At 36.1% G+C, this 19,240-nt stretch overlaps 1 long non-coding RNA gene across 1 annotated transcript; it reads left to right on the top strand.

The window, feature by feature from the left end:
* Nucleotides 1-3,801: 3,801 nt before the first annotated feature.
* LOC110312400 lies at nt 3,802-6,224 on the top strand. Its single transcript, XR_002380049.1, has 3 exons — nt 3,802-3,895; nt 4,024-4,095; nt 6,162-6,224. It is a non-coding gene; the product is annotated as an uncharacterized LOC110312400 (long non-coding RNA).
* The last annotated feature ends 13,016 nt before the right edge of the window (nt 6,225-19,240 follow it).

Here is a 19,240-nt window from a genome sequence, read left to right as displayed (position 1 = left end):
ATTCTAAAAGAGTAACTTGCCACTTATCGCCGAGTTGTTTACAGTTCTTGTAGTGTCAGACCTGGCATCCTACATAGTAAGCTACACTTATCGAGACAACTGTTATGCAATTAGATTTTTTTTAAATAAAATACATCCAAAGATTTTTATACATAATTATATTATTAATACCATATGGGCTATGATTTTTATTAGATTAGTATATATATAAAAGAAGTATTTAACTAATATTTATGTTTTTCTACAAGTACGGAAAGATGAGCACTGTATTAATTTTACAAAGAAGGGTTGGTTATTTTTACATCAACCTGACACAAGCTAATGAACCCACCAGACTGGCCTGGGGGCAGGTGTGTGGTGCATTTTGTTGATCAGTGTCTTAGTCAGGGTTTCTATTCCTGCCCAAATGTCATGGCCAAGAAGCACTTGGGGAGGTAAAGGTTTATTCAGCTTACTCTTCCACATTGCTGTTCATCACCAAGGAAGTCAGGACTGGAACTCAAGCAGGTCAGGAAGCAGGAGCTGATGCAGAGGCCATGGAGGGATGTTCTTTACTGGCTTGCTCAGCCTGCTCTCTTATAGAACCCAAGACTGCCAGCCCAGAGATGGTCCCACCCATAAAGGGTCTTTCCCCCTTGATCACTATTTGAGAAAATACCCCACAGCTGGATCTCATGGAGGCATTTCCTCAACTGAAGCTCCTTTCTCTGTGATAACCCCAGCCTGTGTCAAGTTGACACATAAAAGCAGCCAGTACAATTCATAATGGGAGAAGGCCCACATTACTGTGAGAAATGTTGTTCCTGAACTGTTGGTCCTGAGTGTATAAGAAGGCAGGTTGAATAAGCTAGAAGAATTAAGCCAGTAAGCTACAGTTCTTCAGAGTTTTTGCTTTAGCTCCTCTTTCTGTATTTCCTGTGCCCTGGATGCTTCTGCATTGCCTGTGCCTTGGACAAACTCTTTGCCAGACCTTACCTGCATCTTGGGGGTTGGGGGTGAGCTGGAGTAGAGTCAGTGACACAGAATCCAGGAGCAGGTGAGAAATGCTGCAACAAGCTCATCTGAGCACTGCTGCAAGCTCCTTTAATACCCTCCACCCACTCCCCCATTGGTTCAAAGAAAGTATATATTCTAAACAGCAGTCCCTGATTGGCTGACATTATTTGCTAACAATTCTTGCTCTCTAGGCAATGCTTAATTAGGTCCTCCTGCAGGAATGTGGTGTCACAGGTAGTCCTCAATTAGGTCCTACTTCAGATGCTTCTGCAGCTGTCTGGACCCCAGTCTTTACAGAGAGGCAGCCCTGCTGTTCCTGCTACACTTCCTGTTTCCCACCTTGATTCCTTACAATTCCGAATTCCCTCCGTGATAGACTATAAGCTGTTAGATGAAATAAACCCTCTCCTCCCTAAGTGGCTTCGGGTCATGGTGTTTTATCACAGCAATAGCAACCCTAACTAAGTATTTGTCAAGTCACCATATTCATATCTTCACCTACTCCACCGCCTATTTAAATATTCTTGTCATTTGTGGTTTCAATGACCTTACATGCTTGTTCAGCCAGTGAGAAAGATTCACATGTAATACTAATGGCCCAAAGGTACTTCTGAAGGTCCCATCAGCATCCCTATCACAGAAAGGTGATTAAGTTGGTATCAGTGTTCCAGGCAAGTTTATTCCTAGACCAAGGGATCAGAGGTGGCATTGGACGAAATGCTTTTGCCTGCCTTGTTCTGATGATTTGTATTACAGAATTTAATTCACTGGAAAGATAAGTTTTTGGTTTGATTTGGATAAACCATGTGTTTATGAACCTTATGAAAACACAAAGATGTCATTTAGGAATTAAAAGAAATGATGTCCATCTTCAAAGTTACTTACAGGTACCTTCTTTCATAGAATTCAAACAGAAATGTATTTCTTTTTCATTCACATATTACTGACCTTACATAGTCTGTTTTTCCCACTGCTCTCTCAGCATTTTTAGAGTAAATGTAGATCAAAGATAAAAGTGACTGAAGGTTATTCAATCACAAATATGCATAGAACTACAACAGCGAGGGTCGGGACCTCCAGGTGGGTCTGTGAATCCAGACCCATGAGAGAGGACAGCGCTGAATGCTTTTGACAGTTTTACCCCTGAGTGTTCTGTCCTATCCCAGACCTCAGACACCCTTTCTTGGCAAGAGTGACTGCTTCCAGAAAGTAATTTTGGATTGAATTAGAGCTTTCTGAGAGAGACAAAACATACTTTACAGTAGGCAAATTGAATTTCTCTGGTTCAGTGCCTTGCTGTGCCACCGTACCTCTCAAGGAGATTTTCACATTATTGAGAGCCCGGTAGAGTTCCTTGTAAAGTAGCCACAGGCAGCTCATACACGCTATGTACCTGATTCTTTGTCTGCCATTTCTCTGGAGCAATGTGCGCCTTTTTTAGACCTACCCACAAAACTATTTAAATGAATAATACAAAGAGATGACATCAAGTATTGTCACCTGGGGCTATAGATTCATGAAGAGGTCTCAAAGCAAACACGCACCCTTCACATCTGGTATTGTAAGTATTCAAGGTGTTTCTGATGGGGTGAAATGAGAGAAGGTTACCAGTCTTTCTCACATTTACGAGTGAAGAACTATGAACATTTCTTTTGCCTGATTAGGAATCCTGTGTGGTACTAGGTACATTTACAAAGACATGCATCTCTGTTTCATTCTCCTTTGTAGAGCACTTTGTGTGTGTGTGTGTATGTATGTATGTATATATATATATATTTACTCCCAAATACTTTTTCCTCAAATAAGCCAGAAAATCATGTTGTGCGTTCATCACAGCCAACTACAGAGAATAATTTGTGAGAGTGTAGTAGGAACAGTCAGCAGTCATAAGAATCAACAGCACATATTTCAACTCTCATAGTTTACTCAATAAAACTTCATGACAAATGGCCAAGAATAGTTTTATTTATCTCACTAACAAATTCAGTGTTCAAAAGCACCTGTTATTGTTTCCATGTATTGTTTATCTTTTCTATATTAATTTGCCTTCCTTTAGTACCTCATCTTGTTGGGGATTCCACAGTTATCCTGGAGTAGGAGAGGCATGTCGCCACGTCCTCTTACCTCTTCTACCTGTGGCATGAAGTAAGCAACAGTAGTTTATAGCCTTCTGAAATCAAAGGGGAGTTTTTAATCATACATCATGGGCAAAAATCCATGCTAGGACAGAAATAGTCAGGGTCATTAGGTAATAAAGAACATCTGATCCGACACACGGCAGATGATGGTATTTAACAGGAAATATGGAGTTCTCTGTGTGTGTGAGTCTTCTTCGCTCCAGAGCTTCCTCAGGCTTGGAGCCTCAGGAACAGATGTGATCTCAGGCTCAGCTTGAAGAGAACAGAGCCAGAAGTGCAAGTCTCTCCGTCCATGAGTGGAGGAGTTCGTGCCAGAAGCAGCTTTCTCACCAGGAAGACCCCAGAACCACTGCCAAATTAGAATCTGCCTAGCGAGAAGTCAGTGGGCATGAAATCTCTAGTGATTTTGTTCTTGTTCACTGAGCAACCAGGAAGCATATGCCGCATCCCCACTAAAGGGACCGTGAGGCTGTGCCATAGTGCCATGGGGGTGCTCTGTTGCCCCTTCCCACGTGCCTCCTCAAAGCAGTCTCTGGAGCTTCGGTTTATTGTTTGAACTCAAATCTGGGGTATCTGAAGTATGCTGGTTAAGAAAACTCTTACACTGCTTCTCTCATTTTTTCGTTTTGTTTCAATAGCTTAGTTTGATTATGTTTTCCAGATCAGGACAACAATCAAACCATCTGGTTTCTATTTCTCCAGTACGAAGAGGATTTTAAACACAGACTTTTAAATAGAATATGCCTAACAGATCCAACAAGGTAAAAATATTTCTAGAAGTGAAAATTTCAAATAAAGTTGCTACAGAAATTGTTTTCTCCATATTCAGTTGAAGAGACAATAGATGCTTCAAGGGTCTGCCTCAAGTTCTAATGTGCATTACTTCCAGGCCTGCTCCCCGAAGTGGCCCAGAGATGTCAGCAGTGAGAGATCACATGATTGATTATGCATACCGTGATGGGTGAGTTTACGTTGCAGGTAATATTGCCTGCAAGAAATGCTGGAGCTTTGTTTTGTTTTTGTTCAGCAGCTTAGAGATCTTAGACTTTGGCTGGTGAACCATAGAGGTTCAGTTTTCCTGATTTGAATATCCATCAGTTATTTAGAACGCTCCTGTTGAGAAGCATCGTCATGACCACAGCACTGCTCTAATAGGGCAGTACAAAGACACCCCTGAGAATCAATTACAGCAAAGGTCTAGGAGATGACGCTTCGCTTTTCTTTCTTTTCTCCGGGTTACAGTGACAGCTGATGAGATGAAGACCCAGAGCATTTGGGAGGTTTTTAGGAGCAAGTAAAATAAAATACAGTTGGACCATAAAAATTACTAAAGAGATACTACAGAGTTGGCGACTTTGGTCATGGTATCTCTGAGACCCAGAAACAGTCAATGCTGTGTCTAAAGTGAAATACTTTGTGTGGTGGCTACAGCAAACTCAGCATAGTAGTTCTCAATTCAGTAAACTTGCTTTCACAAAAAGAGTCAATATGTAAAATTGTGGGTAATGTCCTATTAAAACTTTATTGGGACCAGTCTGAATAGAGTTGACAATAATTTTAACTTGATTTTGCAAAACTAACTGCCATGAGACTAGGGAAAAGAATCTCAATCTATAGTTGAAGATCTTACTTACATATTCTTCAGTTGAAATGAAATGCTCAATAGATATGTGCTATGCACTTAAAGTTTTTCTTTTCTAGCCAGGAATGGCTGACTTAGTCAACTCAAAGAAGACACAGTTATTTTCACTTTCAAAGTGTTTGTGCAGTAGCTTCCTTTACTATTGCCTGGAGATGCATGTTCAGCCTGCCGGAAACTGCTATACCTCTTACTTGCTAAGCAAGAATAATGAATTTGTGCTTCTCATACAAGTGTTCAGTTATTCTTAACTTGGTTATTTTTTATTGTCTAAGAGTATGTATGTATCTTTCTTTTCCCATTAGTTGCTGAATACACAAATACACATTCAATTTCCTATTTTAATTCTGCATATTCATCTAAACTGCCCCCTGATCCTCCCTATTTATCTATACTGGCAGAAGACATAAGTATATTGTAGTAGGAATCTGTAAAACTCTCAAGATACTGACAAAATGCTCCTGGTGTTATAGATGTGACTGTCTTTTCTCAATTTTACTACACTTTTAGTTCTGAGAGAGTAAAGGCTATATTCTGTGGCTCATATTATGAAGATGACCTATCTTAAACTTAAAGTACTAATGAAGAGACTGGGCATGATGGCACACGCCTTTAATCCCAGCACTAGGGAGTCAGAGGCAGGTGGATTTCTGAGTTTGAGGCCAGCCTGGTCTACAGAGTGAGCCCCAGGACAGCCAGGGCTACACAGAGAAACCCTGTCTCGAAAAAAACCAAAAAAAAAAAAAAAAAAAAAAAAAGAAAGTACTAACGAAGAAATGAATGATGGATTGAGAGCTATATTAAATACATTTCTTCACTTTATATCTTAAAATATTTCTTCAGAAGATTAAGTAAATTTAAATAAACACTTGTAGCTAGTCAAATGTGGAATATGATTAAATTTCAAACTTCTTATAATGGCTGTCTGGCAAGCTTTATACAAATATACAGCCATGGTATATCCAATAATGTGATTCCCATTGACCAACTGGTTCTCTTTAATAGGCACAAAATTATTATTGTATTAATAGAATGACAGGATTCTTTGTCATGTTTTCTATAAATTAGAAAAAAAGATGTCATAGATTAAAAACAATCAATAATCTGAAATCTGAATAGAAACTAAATCTGAGACTAAGTAATATGTTATCGACAGAGTTAGCTGCCAGTCTCTGGAAAATGACTAAAATATAGGTACAATACACATACAAGAATATGCTTTTGACTTGGACTTGATGCATGATGCCCTTTGACATGACAAATCCATCAGCGCTACAAGGAAATCTTCTGTAGTTTGTTTGATTTTTACATTTCTCAGTGACAACTTTGTTATGGAAATCATGCATCACTTATCACCCATTACTGAATTAAACATTTTGTTTGGGCAGAACTACTTCAGATGAACCTGATAAGAGCTGGAACTTCACAGAAAGATTCTCCCGGAGAGACTTGACCTTCCTTTGACTCTCTTGTTATCACGGCAGAATCGGTTTGCTTCTGTAGGACTCACTTGAGCACCTTAGAAACATTCAAACATTCAAAAAGATTCTGAAGACTAAGAACCACTTCCTAAAAACAGGCCTGGCATTGAAACAGAACAAAGGATTCTTCAAATAATCTGGAGGTCTCAGCTACATTTGCACATCTGTATGGCAACTGAAGGGAGACAAGTTTGTCCCTTCCAAAAAGGATAATTTGGTGGAGTATTATGCTGCTTTATTTTATATATGTATAATTGTGCTTTTATATGTGAACTTATAGAATATAGATATGCTTACACAAACATATACACCCATACACATATTTCTTATGTGTGTACATACCAAAATTTTGCATTCTGTTTTAAAATTTAAATTCTTTATTTTTTATGTGGTCTCGTATTTACTGCATTGGCATAAAGTCCTAAATTTTAATAAGGGGTAAATCAGATACGAGGTGGATGCAGGCACATGCATGCATTGTTTTGGTTCTTTGTTCCATGACTTCAATACAATACAATGCATTTGATTTTCTTTTAAAGTGTAGTTTGGACAAAATCATCTTCTCAGTGTAATTATATTTGTGTTGTATTCGTCCTAACTGCTGTGGGTTTGTGTTTTCCTCTCTGATTTGACTATGCCACAAAACTTTAAAAATATTTTTCAACATATCAGCTCTGTATTTTCTGGGATACAGTCTATAGTTCACTGGTAAGGCTTGCTGGCACAGTCTTAGAAATATGTCAGAAGTAATTATTGTTCAGCGTTCACAGAGATGACCTCAGGAATGTTCTTGGACCAGACTACTTAACCCAAGAATCTGAAACTGATGGATTAGAACATTGTTTGCTCATCAATGAACTGTTCCTTCAAGTCCTACTTTGTGGTATCTACTATGTGGTTGCTAAGGAGTGCTTGATTCACATAAATTGTACTTTCTCACATAACCAGACAATATTAGGTTAAACACTTCTCGAAACTTATTTTCAAAGAGGAGTCTTAGGGAGGCCATCAGCTCCCAGAAATACTGTTTAAGACTGCAACCTTTGGAATTGTATGACTTTGGCCCATATAAATCCATTGTGTGTTATCGCTTTTAATTCCAGATTCTCGTTGTCTTCTAATAAAACAATTATTAAATTTATATTAATTATATCTTCATTTTATCTTATTAGTATTATTTTCTAGCTTTAATATAATGGATTCCTTTATCTTTCTGATATTGCTTGCTCACCGAAGTATGTTATTAAAAATTTTACTCAATTTAATTATAAATTTTACTAGCTGTGCAAGTTTTTAGCTTTTCATTCCCATTTTTGCCATTTTCTAAACAGCATTCAATGTCTGTTTGCTTCCTTGAACTAGGTAGCTAAGTGAATTCTCATCAAAGATTTCTCTTGGTTTAATTATTAGTTTACATTGTGGTACATGTGCTTTGTGCTTTGTAGTAGGAAGAGGTTTATTTATTGGGTATGATAGTTAGTCTTGAATGTCAGCATTACGAAATATGGAATCAACAGGACACAAGCATTTTGGTGTGTTTTTAATGGCATTTTCAGGAAGAAGTTCATGAAGCGAGCAGATCTTGCCCTGTATTGAGTAACCCCTTCTAATACAGCACAGTTATAGAGAGTTCTGTGGGAAAAGGTTCCTTGTAGTGTAGCTGACGAGTGTACCTACCCTTTTGTTGTTGCTATGGCTGGCGCATTCTTCCTTGATATTCAAACACAGTTTCTTGGTCTACCAATATGAAAGACTACTGACTCTCAGGAATTCCTCCAGATCTTCAGCGTTTGGCAGTACTAGGCCATCAAATTATCCATTCAGTCAGCTATGTACCCTTAGAAAACACCTACTAACACATAAGGACTTGGTATCAGCAACAAGTTAGGAGGAGGACTTCCTAGAACGTAGTAGGAGAGTACAATCAGATCGCCAGACAGAAATTTGTAGGAATAGGAGGGACTTATTACAGAAAAAATGAAAAACAAAACAAAACAAAAAAAAAAACTTTGGAACAAATTCTTGGGAATTTAATGAACAGGGTTATACTTCTGAGGGCACACCTCTGTGATCTAACAGACATACATTGTATTCCTTCTCAGTGTCAGAATGCTAGGGACCAGTCTTCTACTATAAGTCCACCAGGGAAGAAACTACACCTAATGCATTACAAGTAATAACTGACCAATGTAACCACACTGTGACAAATAATGTGTATTTACAAAATTTTGTTTCATATACTGAAGTGTCTTAAACTCATGGTCACTTTTCATAGCATTTCACAGGCATTTTAAAATGAGAGGTTTTTTTTCCTACTCTTTGCATGCAACAGAGCTTATAGAAGTCTAATGCTTTACTGTTTAAATTATGATACCTATTACTGCAGAAAACAAACAAACAAAACAAAACAAAAAAAATTCCCACTATCACCAACAGTAATTTATGGAGAAAAGGATTTATATGGCCTATGCTTCTATATTGCTGTTCATCATCAAAGAAAGTCAAGGCAGAAACTCAAGGCAGGAGGTGATATAGAGCCATGAAGGGATGTTTCTTACTGGCTTGCTTCTTATAGAACCCATGACCTTGAGACCAGGAATAGTATCTCCCAGAATGGGCTGGCCCTCCAACATTGATCACTCATCAATTTTCAAAGCTATAATCTGATATACTCTAAATCAGAATTGTTAAGATCAGTTTTGCTCATGAAGTAAAGCATGTTGAGAGTTTAAATATGAGCTTACTGTATTTTATTTGATTAAACACAAGGTCTTGATTAAAATTAGGCAATTACAATATAGAGAGACTTACAACAGGACTCTGTTTATATTCAAATAAGCAATGCACCATAAGTAATCCTGTATTTAAAGCATTTCTAATTAAATATCAACAGCTACTCTTTCTTATCTATCATACTATAGAATTTCTTATGCTTATGGTAACCTGACAAAACAGCCTCTTTAGCAGGGCAAACGAAGCATTAATATAAGAGAAAAATATAGGTTTATGTCAGAACTGGTAATGCTGTAAAAGAATCCAGTATAATAAAAGCCTTTTCCCATCAGAGCTAGACACAATCCATCTAGTTCTAACTCTATCTTTCCTTGATGATTTTATATGATCACAGGAACCTGAAACTTATGAGTAACTCTATCACTTGGACTGTCTTCATTTGCTAAGGTGAATATTTTTTCTTTACATTTAATGGCAGTAACTTTAAAAGGACTTTGCATACCCATTGTTAATCTTGTATAACAATATCTGACTCCCTAGATGACACTGTTTCATGCACACGCTTTCCCAGATAAATTGGGAGACACGTCTTCATCCTTCATGATGTCATAATTTATTAAATAACAAATTTTCATGGTACCGTGGTTTGAATAGCAGGACCTGCATACTGTAATAACTTGAATGATGATGTAAATGCAGTTTCTTTCATTCTAATCTTAATTACTACTATCTTACCACACAGTAAATGTATAGATATGTATAGATACACATGTATGTATTTGGGTTTATGCATGGCTTACAGAATGAATACAAGCTTGCAAGGCTAAAGAAGAGTACAGGTCGTTTCAGAAATGTGCTGGGCTGGTGGGCTTGCAAAGATTTTTGTATAAATAAGGCCAGAAACATGAGCCGGTCCCAAGAAGAGGTGTTGCTGTACAGCTCAGTCTGCAGTAGAGTTAGGAATGAGGGTGATGGTGTAGTCAACTGTGGAGACTAATGGGAAGGACTGGTTTTTACAGGAACAATGGGTTTGGGTGAGTTGAAGAAAGAACTTGGATGGACAGATAGCTGACCAGTGGGCTGTATTAATACCAGATAGTGAGACAAGTTAAATCACATACAGTTGAGAATTATCTGCCTTTGGGTCCTAGATACACCAATCAGGTAAGAGATAATATATCTGTGGGGCTGTCGTAGTTATCTACTGCTTTATGGATTCAAATGGAAGAGGTACTTCCTTTCCTAGGATAGGAGTGTCAAAATCCTTGGACAAGGTTTCCCTGATGTGATATCAATGTATGTACACATGATCCTTAAATCTCAATTCACACCAATAAATGTACTAGGTGGCACTCTTTCTACTCTTAGAAATAAGTCATGGGTGATGCCAGACTGATGCTATTGGGCATCAGGCTTGCAATCACCTCTACTCTCAAAGTGGTGTTCTAGCTGACTCTAAAATGGAGTCTATCAGGACAGGTCACAGACTGAACATAGAGTATTCTCAAATATGAAGTAAGTTAAAATACAACATACCCTAATTTCCATAGCTATTCACTGTAAAAAAATATTTCTTTATGTGTGCCACACATTTATTTATTTAGCAAGCACTCACCTAGTTGTTTACAATTCAGTATCAGCCAAACAGCTTCCCAAGGAAAACCATTATAAATGAGATGTACAGTCTTTCTGATCCCTCTAATTCTCAGGCTTTAGAAAAAGACCATTAATAATAACCAGATGTAATGGTAAACTCTGAGTTTACATCAATATGTATAGTACTACCATCCTGTATACATAACTATATGATATCCCTGACTTCCCATATTTTGCTATGTGTGAATCAAGAAAGAGACAGTTCAAGGCTTAGAGATGAAATGATAGCATTGCTTTGTTTGAATTTGACCGTAATGGGGTATTAGCTCCTAGGTTTCTGCTTTTCTCGTGTTAAAGGGACTGAGCCAATAGATGCACATACTGCAGAAATCCCTAGAGCTTTGTGTATTCTTCTGTTACAACAATGGTACCGTCCGTTTTGATTGCTTCTGACTATCATTTCTGGTTTTGAGAATTGCCCCAAGCAAGAAGTTTACTTTTTTCCACGTTTCTCCCTTTAATTTGAGAGAGTGTTTTTATTACACTTTTATTTGAAATGAGTGCCTGTGCTGTTGCTATGCCACTTTATATGGCTTGCCATCGTAGTAATCAATTCTATATTTCCTTCACGCCAGTTCAACATTCTGCTCTTGACGAACACTTTGTCATATTTACTAGGGTCCTTGTCATACATAGGAAAACGCTTCCTCTATTTGTCTTCTAAATTTTCCTTTTCCCTTGTTAGTCATTTTGATATCTCTGTATCAATGTTCTGGCTGGTTGCAATTACAAGTTTTCCCAGCTGGGAGCTTGTAGCATTTTTCTCAGTCTCTGCACCACACTGATCTATTCTGATATGAGTTTCTGTTGTCTCACCTTCGTGTTCTGCATTTTTACTATGCTTTGCTGAAAAACAACTGTCTAAATTTCAGTGGATAGACATATCTTTATTGTGTATTTCACCAGATACACACTTTAAGGCTCTACATACTACCTAGAGATTCTGAAATATTATGTGTAAAAAATGTCAAGGGCAAAATCACTTAAGCACTGAATGAGAAACTAATTGCTTCAAACTATAGCACCCAACATTGAAATAGACTCTTATATTTGCCAGATAATGGATGGGATGTGTGAAATGTCCAATCACAAGAATCAGTGGGCCTCAGTTCTCCACAAGGACTAGGGTTCAGTTTTCAGCAGTTTATTCTGTTTTCTTATGCTATGTAGTAAAATAAAGAAAGAAAGAAAACATTCTGTTGTCAGTAGAACTGTTACAGAAATATAGTATTTCTCAAACTTTGAGTCTGTTTCACCTGGCAGCTCTTTAACTAACAATTAGAGCTAATGTGTTTTAGTGAGAATTACAAAATTGTACTGAATGTGAAGAAGGAAGACTCTGTCCTCTATATAATCAATGCCAAGCAAAGACCTTAGAAGCCAAGAAGAAAAAACTAAAAGGCATCCACAGCCATAAAATACAGATCTTCACATGATCCATCTTCTGGAGGCACAAGATCTTAAGTGTGCCCAGGAGAAACAAGCTTGACCATTATGCCATCATCAGGGTCCTTCTGAACACAGAGGCAGCATGAGGAACACAGAGGGCAACAACATACTTATATTCCTTGTGAATGCCAAGGGCAACAATACAAGATCAAACAGTCTGTTGAAAAATTCTATAACATTTAAGAAGCTCAAGCATGTTGAAGTAGCATAGATCTTCTAATCAATGCTGGAAGCATCCTTAAATATGTTTATGAAAAACAATGAAAATGTTTCCATGGTTTCTCAAAATGTGTTTTTCAGTCATTCACAAATAGCATTCAAGCTATTAATCAGATTTATGAGGCTTTCATTTGACATTCAGTTCATTTAACTATACATACTTTCACTTATACTGGTTTCAGTAATAATTATAGTATTTAAGAACATCAGACCTTATCCTAGGAATGTCTGTATCTGTTCCATCATCTGTTTGTCTATCTATTGATCTTATACCTATGGCCCAGCTGATATATATCTGTCTATCTTATCTATCTATCTATCTATCTATCTATCTATCTATCTATCTATCTATCTAATCTTTATCATCATCTATATCATTATTATCTGTTTTGTCATCTAGCATCAATCTATCATTTATTTATCTACCTATCATCTATCATATCTGTCTATCTAATCCTATGTATCTATGTATCATCTATGTATCTATGTATCTATCTATGTATCTATCTATGTATCTATGTATCTATCTATGTATCTATGTATCTATGTATGTATGTATGTATGTATGTATGTATGTATCTATCTATCTATCTATCTATCTATCTATCTATCTATCATCTATCTATCTATCTATCTTATCTATTTATCTGTTGTATCTGTCGGTTCCCCCAATCTATCTAATGTATCTATCTCTCTACCCGTCAATCATCTATCTACATCCTTTTAAGTAGTTGATATTTTACCTATTCCTCACATTAGAAAAGAATCAAATATTTTAGTAATACTTTGGTATCTTTTCTGTTTGTTTATAGATTAATTCGTTGCTTATTTATTTATTTATTTACTTACTTACTTACTTACTTATTTAATGTATGTGTTTACACAGTAGCTATCTTCAGACACACTAGAAGGGGGCATCAGATCCCATTACTGATGGTTGTGAGCTACCATGTAGTTTCTGGGAATTGAACTCAGGAAGTCTGGAAGAGCAGTCAGTGCTCTGAGATGCTGAGCCACCTCTGTAGCCCCTCTGTTTTTTTATTTTAAACACTTTTAATGTTCCTGAGTTCATTGAAACACCTTACTAACAACCTTTGCTAACAACCCATTGCTTGGGCAAATCTCTGTAAGACATTTCCTAAGTTGTATGCCTCCTTTCTCATCCACAATTTTAGTCTTCTATGTTCTGCTATTAGGAACAGGAGCAGTATATGACAGCATGTTTAATTTGAAACTCAAACACAAATCTCACAGCTGAAGAGCAGAACAATATGAAAAAAAAATCACAAAACACAGCACCATCTTTTCTCATTTCAATGCATACTTTCCTTGTAACATCTATCAATATGATCAGATAAGTGAAGAAATTATATGAAATTCATTTCCCTGAAAGGCCATCTACAGTAAATACAGCTGTGGATTTCAATTTAAATTAAAATTGATTGCATGCTTATTGGTTCTTCTAAGCATTGGAACTGGAAAATTAAAAATTCACAGGTAGCAATTTCGATTTGCTTCAGAGAGAAGATTCTTGATTTAGACACCCAGCAGGCTATCAATAGGTAAATATAATAGTGGAGAAAATACAAATGTACTTTATTTGGAAGGTTATTACAATTGCATGGATAACACAAAAGATTAAATTCCAGGCTTCTTAAGCATGTGGATTCTAAACTAATAGCTGCCTGTTCAAAACACAGTGTTGAGATTAACACACTTCCAGTTTTTCTGAGATAAACCTGCTTTGTATTCATTTTCTTAGTGTAGTTTTGCCCATATCCTAGTTATACAAGTTAGACTCTAATCTCATATTTTCATACATTGGAGAGTTACAATTATCATAGATTAAACATTCATTTTATATATTTATGTAAAAATATAAAAATATATATGAATATTTGTGATTTTTAAATAATGGGAAACAAATTAATTTAAAAGTATTTCAACAAACATCTAATTAATCACCCTTCCTTCCTATTTCTCTTTTAACTAGGTTTTAGAAGTTCCAGGTGGTGGTGGCGCATGCCTTTAACCCCAGCACTTGGGAGGCAGAATCAGGTGAATATCTCAGTTTGAGACCAGCCCAGTCTACAGTGTAAATTCCAGGATAGGCAAAACTACACAGAGAAACCCTGTCTCACAAAGCAAAACAAAGCAAAGCAAAGCAACACACCACAACATAAAACAGCACAACACAAAACAAAACAATGAGGTCTGTTCTCAGAAAGCGGAGTATAAAAGGAAAAAAAAATCATCCTCTGCATTGCATACATAATTGTATCAAAATACTAGAAACAGAGTACCAAAGTGGAGAATGAATTTAGAATGGTGCAGAACTTCTCAATCCCAGTAAATAAAGAAAAACAAGACAAATAAATGTTACAATAATATACTATACACACACACACGCACACACACACACACACACACACACACACACACACACACATATATATATATATATATATATATATATATATATATATATATTACAAAAGTGAATATGTAGTAATAAGCACAACAGTGAATACATTAAGAATTCAGCAGATTTTTAACAAACTATTTTATGTTTGATTTAATAATAAGAGCTAATCCCTATTTAAGAACTCATGACTTCTGTAAAGGTCTCCCAAAAGAAAGGCATGCCAGATACTATATTCATTTTCATGGAGTGGGAAGTAGTAGTTTAAAAAATTGAGTTCATGTTCTTTTAAACAAATGAAGAAAAAACAAACGAACAAACCACCACAAACTAAAGAACCCAAAAGCAAAAGGCAAAACAAATAAATAAAAGCAGATCCTGGAGGAGCAGGCTGAGAGTGGAAGAATATGATCACAATCAATATTTGAGAAAAATAAAATAAAATAGTAATTTTTTAAAAAGAAAAAGGAAACAAAAAGAATTTGAGTTCAGTCTGTGTTTTGAGGCTGCACTTTTATTTCCACTGTAGTAAAAAGAACAATTTTGTCATTCCCACCCTAGACTCAAGAACATGGAGAATATTGAGATTGACAACTATATATTGTAAAATATCAGTAATATAAAAATCCTTAAGCCATATTTACATCAGCACCTCACAATGCATCATTGACAGTGGAATCTGATACTAGCATATTTAAAGTTGTGTGTTTATTTTTCTAAAAACAATAAAGTGATCACCCATTCTGACAAAAATGTCTCATTTTTTTCTTCAAGATGCTTCAGAAAGTAGACAGAGGAATTCACTCAAAAAGTACCTAAGGGGTGTTTTATGAATCTTTGGTGTGTTTTAAATTCTTTATATGGGGTATATTCACATTTTCCCTGAAATCTCAATGTGTGAGTATTATACTTATCCACACTTCTTCAGTTAGTTAAGTTTTGATTTCCAGGGTTTCTGTGTCTTACTCCTGCAGTTCACACAAATGAATAGCTGCTTTCAGAACCTTACAGATACTGGAGAGACAGGTGAATGGAACAATACTGATATATTGTTTATTGGGCATTATCTCTAATGTACTAAAGCAAAGCAATGTCCAACGTGATAGAGGCATGCAGCGTTCTCTCCAGGCTTCAGCTCCTTTGAATGTTGTTTCTTCCCAGTATTCTACAATGAAACCTCTCCTCCACTTTTGAAAGTATCAAATACGTACTATGAGTTAAATGATCTTATTCTTATTTTGAGCTCTTTTTATTTATGTATTCATTAAATTATTGATTTAGCCAAAGCTTTATGTATAGCATTCTGTCACCACACCCAGCATAACATTTCCTTCCATAATGCTCATAAAACATTAATTTTAAGCATGTGGTTAACGTGCTTCTGCTCCTTCTTAGTTATTTCTTATTTTTCATTTAATTAAAGATATTAATTTTCACTAAATATTAATGGTCCCACATGACTAACCCTGCTATATGCAAATTTTTGTTGTGTGAATCTTTTAAGTGGTATAATTATTATACTTATCTGCTAATAAAATAATGTAAATTAAACAGTAAATAATGTGAGAAAATCACATCATTGGCAGACAGTACTAAACTGATCCAAATACTTAATTTTAGGTCCTAGATGTAATAAAATGTACCTGGTCCAACCTTGTTTCCTTCAAGGTGTTTGACTTAATCATCATACTAGTCCTGTATACAATGTGTTAGTGTTACAGTTCATTGAAGGACATTAGCAATTGTAGGTCAGGTAGCTTGCACATGAGGACTAAAGACTGAAAGCCCAGCTTTGCTGGTGTCTGGTCCTATCCCTGCCTGCCTGTCTTCTTGCTGTGTTCTTCTAGCATTCTCCTCTCTACTCCATTTCATTTCTTTTCTTTCTGTCTGTCATTTTAGATCAGAAAAATACAAGCTACATTCACATCTTTTCCTCAAACAAATACATATTTCTTCCCATACAAAGTATTGGTCTGGAAGATTATTATTAGATGTTAAAGAATTAACATTAGCTCTATAAGTAATATATGATACGATGGGATAGAATATAATATAATGCTGAGCACTCTTAGAATTATTTTACAGATAGAAAAATAATGGATAAAAGGCAAGTGCCTGAAGCCACACATCCAGTGATAGAACAAGTGGACTATGCAGCTCTCAGAATTGTGTAGGAACACACCTATTCCATAATATGGGATGCTGGGTGAGTTACAGTTCTTGAAAATTTTAGTGACTGTCTGAAGTTAGCATTCGATAGAAGTCAATTACTGGAAAAATATCATTTCAGTTCCTTACAGTCCGTCGGTGAGGAAGAAGTTCAATGTTAGCACACACTTTGACCTTTCAGTACTTTATTGGAAATATAGCAAATGACACAAGTACCTCAAATTCCCTACTGCTTTTTAGAAAATAGTATGAAAACTGAGTATGACTCAGGGCTTTTCTTGCCATTATACTTCATTCCGTTCCCTGACAACTAAATACTCATGATTTAAGTTGCTGGTAATTAATTGTAAAGATAGATTTAAAATCGATTCTTATGTTTGCAATCAAAATAAATTTAATTAGTGCCCTATCTATCTATCTATCTATTTTTTTTTTGGTTTTTGGAGAGAGGTTGTCTCTGTAGCCCTGGCTGTCCTGGAACTCTGGAACTCACTTTGCAGACCAGGCTGGCCTCGAACTCAGAAATCTGCCTGTCTCTGCCTCCCAAGTGCTGGGACTAAAGGCATGCGCCACCACGCCCAGCTCTTTTTTTTTTCACTAAAATATTATGTGTTTATATTTTATGTATATTGTGAGTACCTACATACATACCTGGTGTCTGTGGAGGTTAGAAAACCTGAGATCCATTGGAACTCAGGTCATAGGTAAATGTGTGTTATCATGTAGGACACAACCTTGGGCCCTCAGCAATAGAAAGTGCCTATTTAACCATTGAGACATTTCCCCAGACCCATTTCAAGTGTGTTTCAATAACAATTTACTTCTAGTTAAATTTTTAGCATCCTGTGATATAACATATCTCTTCCACTGATTTGCCTTTGTGGCCATGGAATTCTCACTGTTCCTATTTCATGTTACTGATATGTACTGCACTCTCTAGCATTAGGCAAATATTATCAGTGACATTGCTTCGAGTGTTTATATTCAAGTTGGATCCTATGTAATACTCAAGCCTGGAGAAGAGTAGGTATAAATGAAGTCATGCGTCTATATTTATCAGACTGTGTTTTGTATTTACCTTCAAATAGGTGATCTCAACTTTATACTCCAATGCCACTACGTGAATATTGCTAATTTTGTTAAGGGTCTACTTGAAAACTTTGCATATGTCAGAAAAAAAAAAAACTGTCCTTGAAGTTTGTTAAATGTTAGTAAACTATAGGAAATGTAATAGTTTATCAACTAGTTGCCTTCATTCTAGTGTTAAATATATGTTTATAGGATTATCGGAATTTCATTATTTTTACATTAAATATACTTTTTAATTAATGAATTAACTTTTGGCATTAGGAAACTAACCTTATCTTGATTTTGATGTCCAGTTCTCGTCTTTAAAAATAGATTTTGTTTCCCTGAGTTTAGTGTTTTAGGTCATAGAAACTATTCATTGTTTTCACAATCTCTGATGCAGGATTTATATTTAGTTCTGAAGATCTCAACAACCTGATTGAGAACTGAACTCCAGTCCCACATAAGAGCAATGCATGCTCTGCACTGTTGAGTCATTCTCCAGACCCTGATATTTTCAATGTTTCAAGGCTTTATGTTTTACCTCCAGAATCTCCATTTAAATCATTAAATATCTTCCACTAATTTGTTTTCCAAAATGGATATTGTCTGTCTTTAAACCTATAGATTTATAGCAATAACCATATCAGAAGGTAAAGGTTATGTACAAAACCATTCATCTGTATATTAATTTATCAAGTGTCATTTATTAGTATTGTTGTTATTAGTCATATTGGAAATTCCATAAAGAAGTTACAAATCCTACCTTCGAATGATGTCCGCTCTGAACATAAAGATCATTATTTATTACTTGAGATAAATTGTATTATCAAATAAAGAGGTTTGAAAAATAACTTATCACTTAAGAGTACTTGCTGCCTGATGTAGAATTGGTGAAGATCTTTTCCCAATCTGTTGGTTGCCATTTTGTCCTATTGACAGTGTCCTTTACCTTACAGAAGCTTTGTAATTTTATGAGGTCCCACTTGTCAACTCTTGATTTTAGAGCATAAGCTATTGGGGTTCTGTTCAGGAAAATTTCCCCTGTGTCCACGTGCTCAAAGCTCTTCCCCACTTTCTCTTCTATTAGTATCAGGGTGTCTGGTTTTACGTGGAGGCCCTTGATACCCTTAGACTTGAACTTTGTACAAGGAGACAAGAATGGATATATTTGGATTCTTCTACATGCTAACCACCAGTTGAGCCAGCACCATTTGTTGAAAATGCTGTCTTTTCTCCACTGGATGGTTTTTGCTCCTTTGTCAAAGAT

This window comes from Mus caroli, chromosome 17 (genome assembly GCF_900094665.2).
Source record: "Mus caroli chromosome 17, CAROLI_EIJ_v1.1, whole genome shotgun sequence".
NCBI classification, from domain to species: Eukaryota; Metazoa; Chordata; class Mammalia; order Rodentia; family Muridae; genus Mus; species Mus caroli.
Note: the sequence above shows the minus strand (reverse complement) of the source record. Positions and strands in the feature narration are given on the sequence as shown.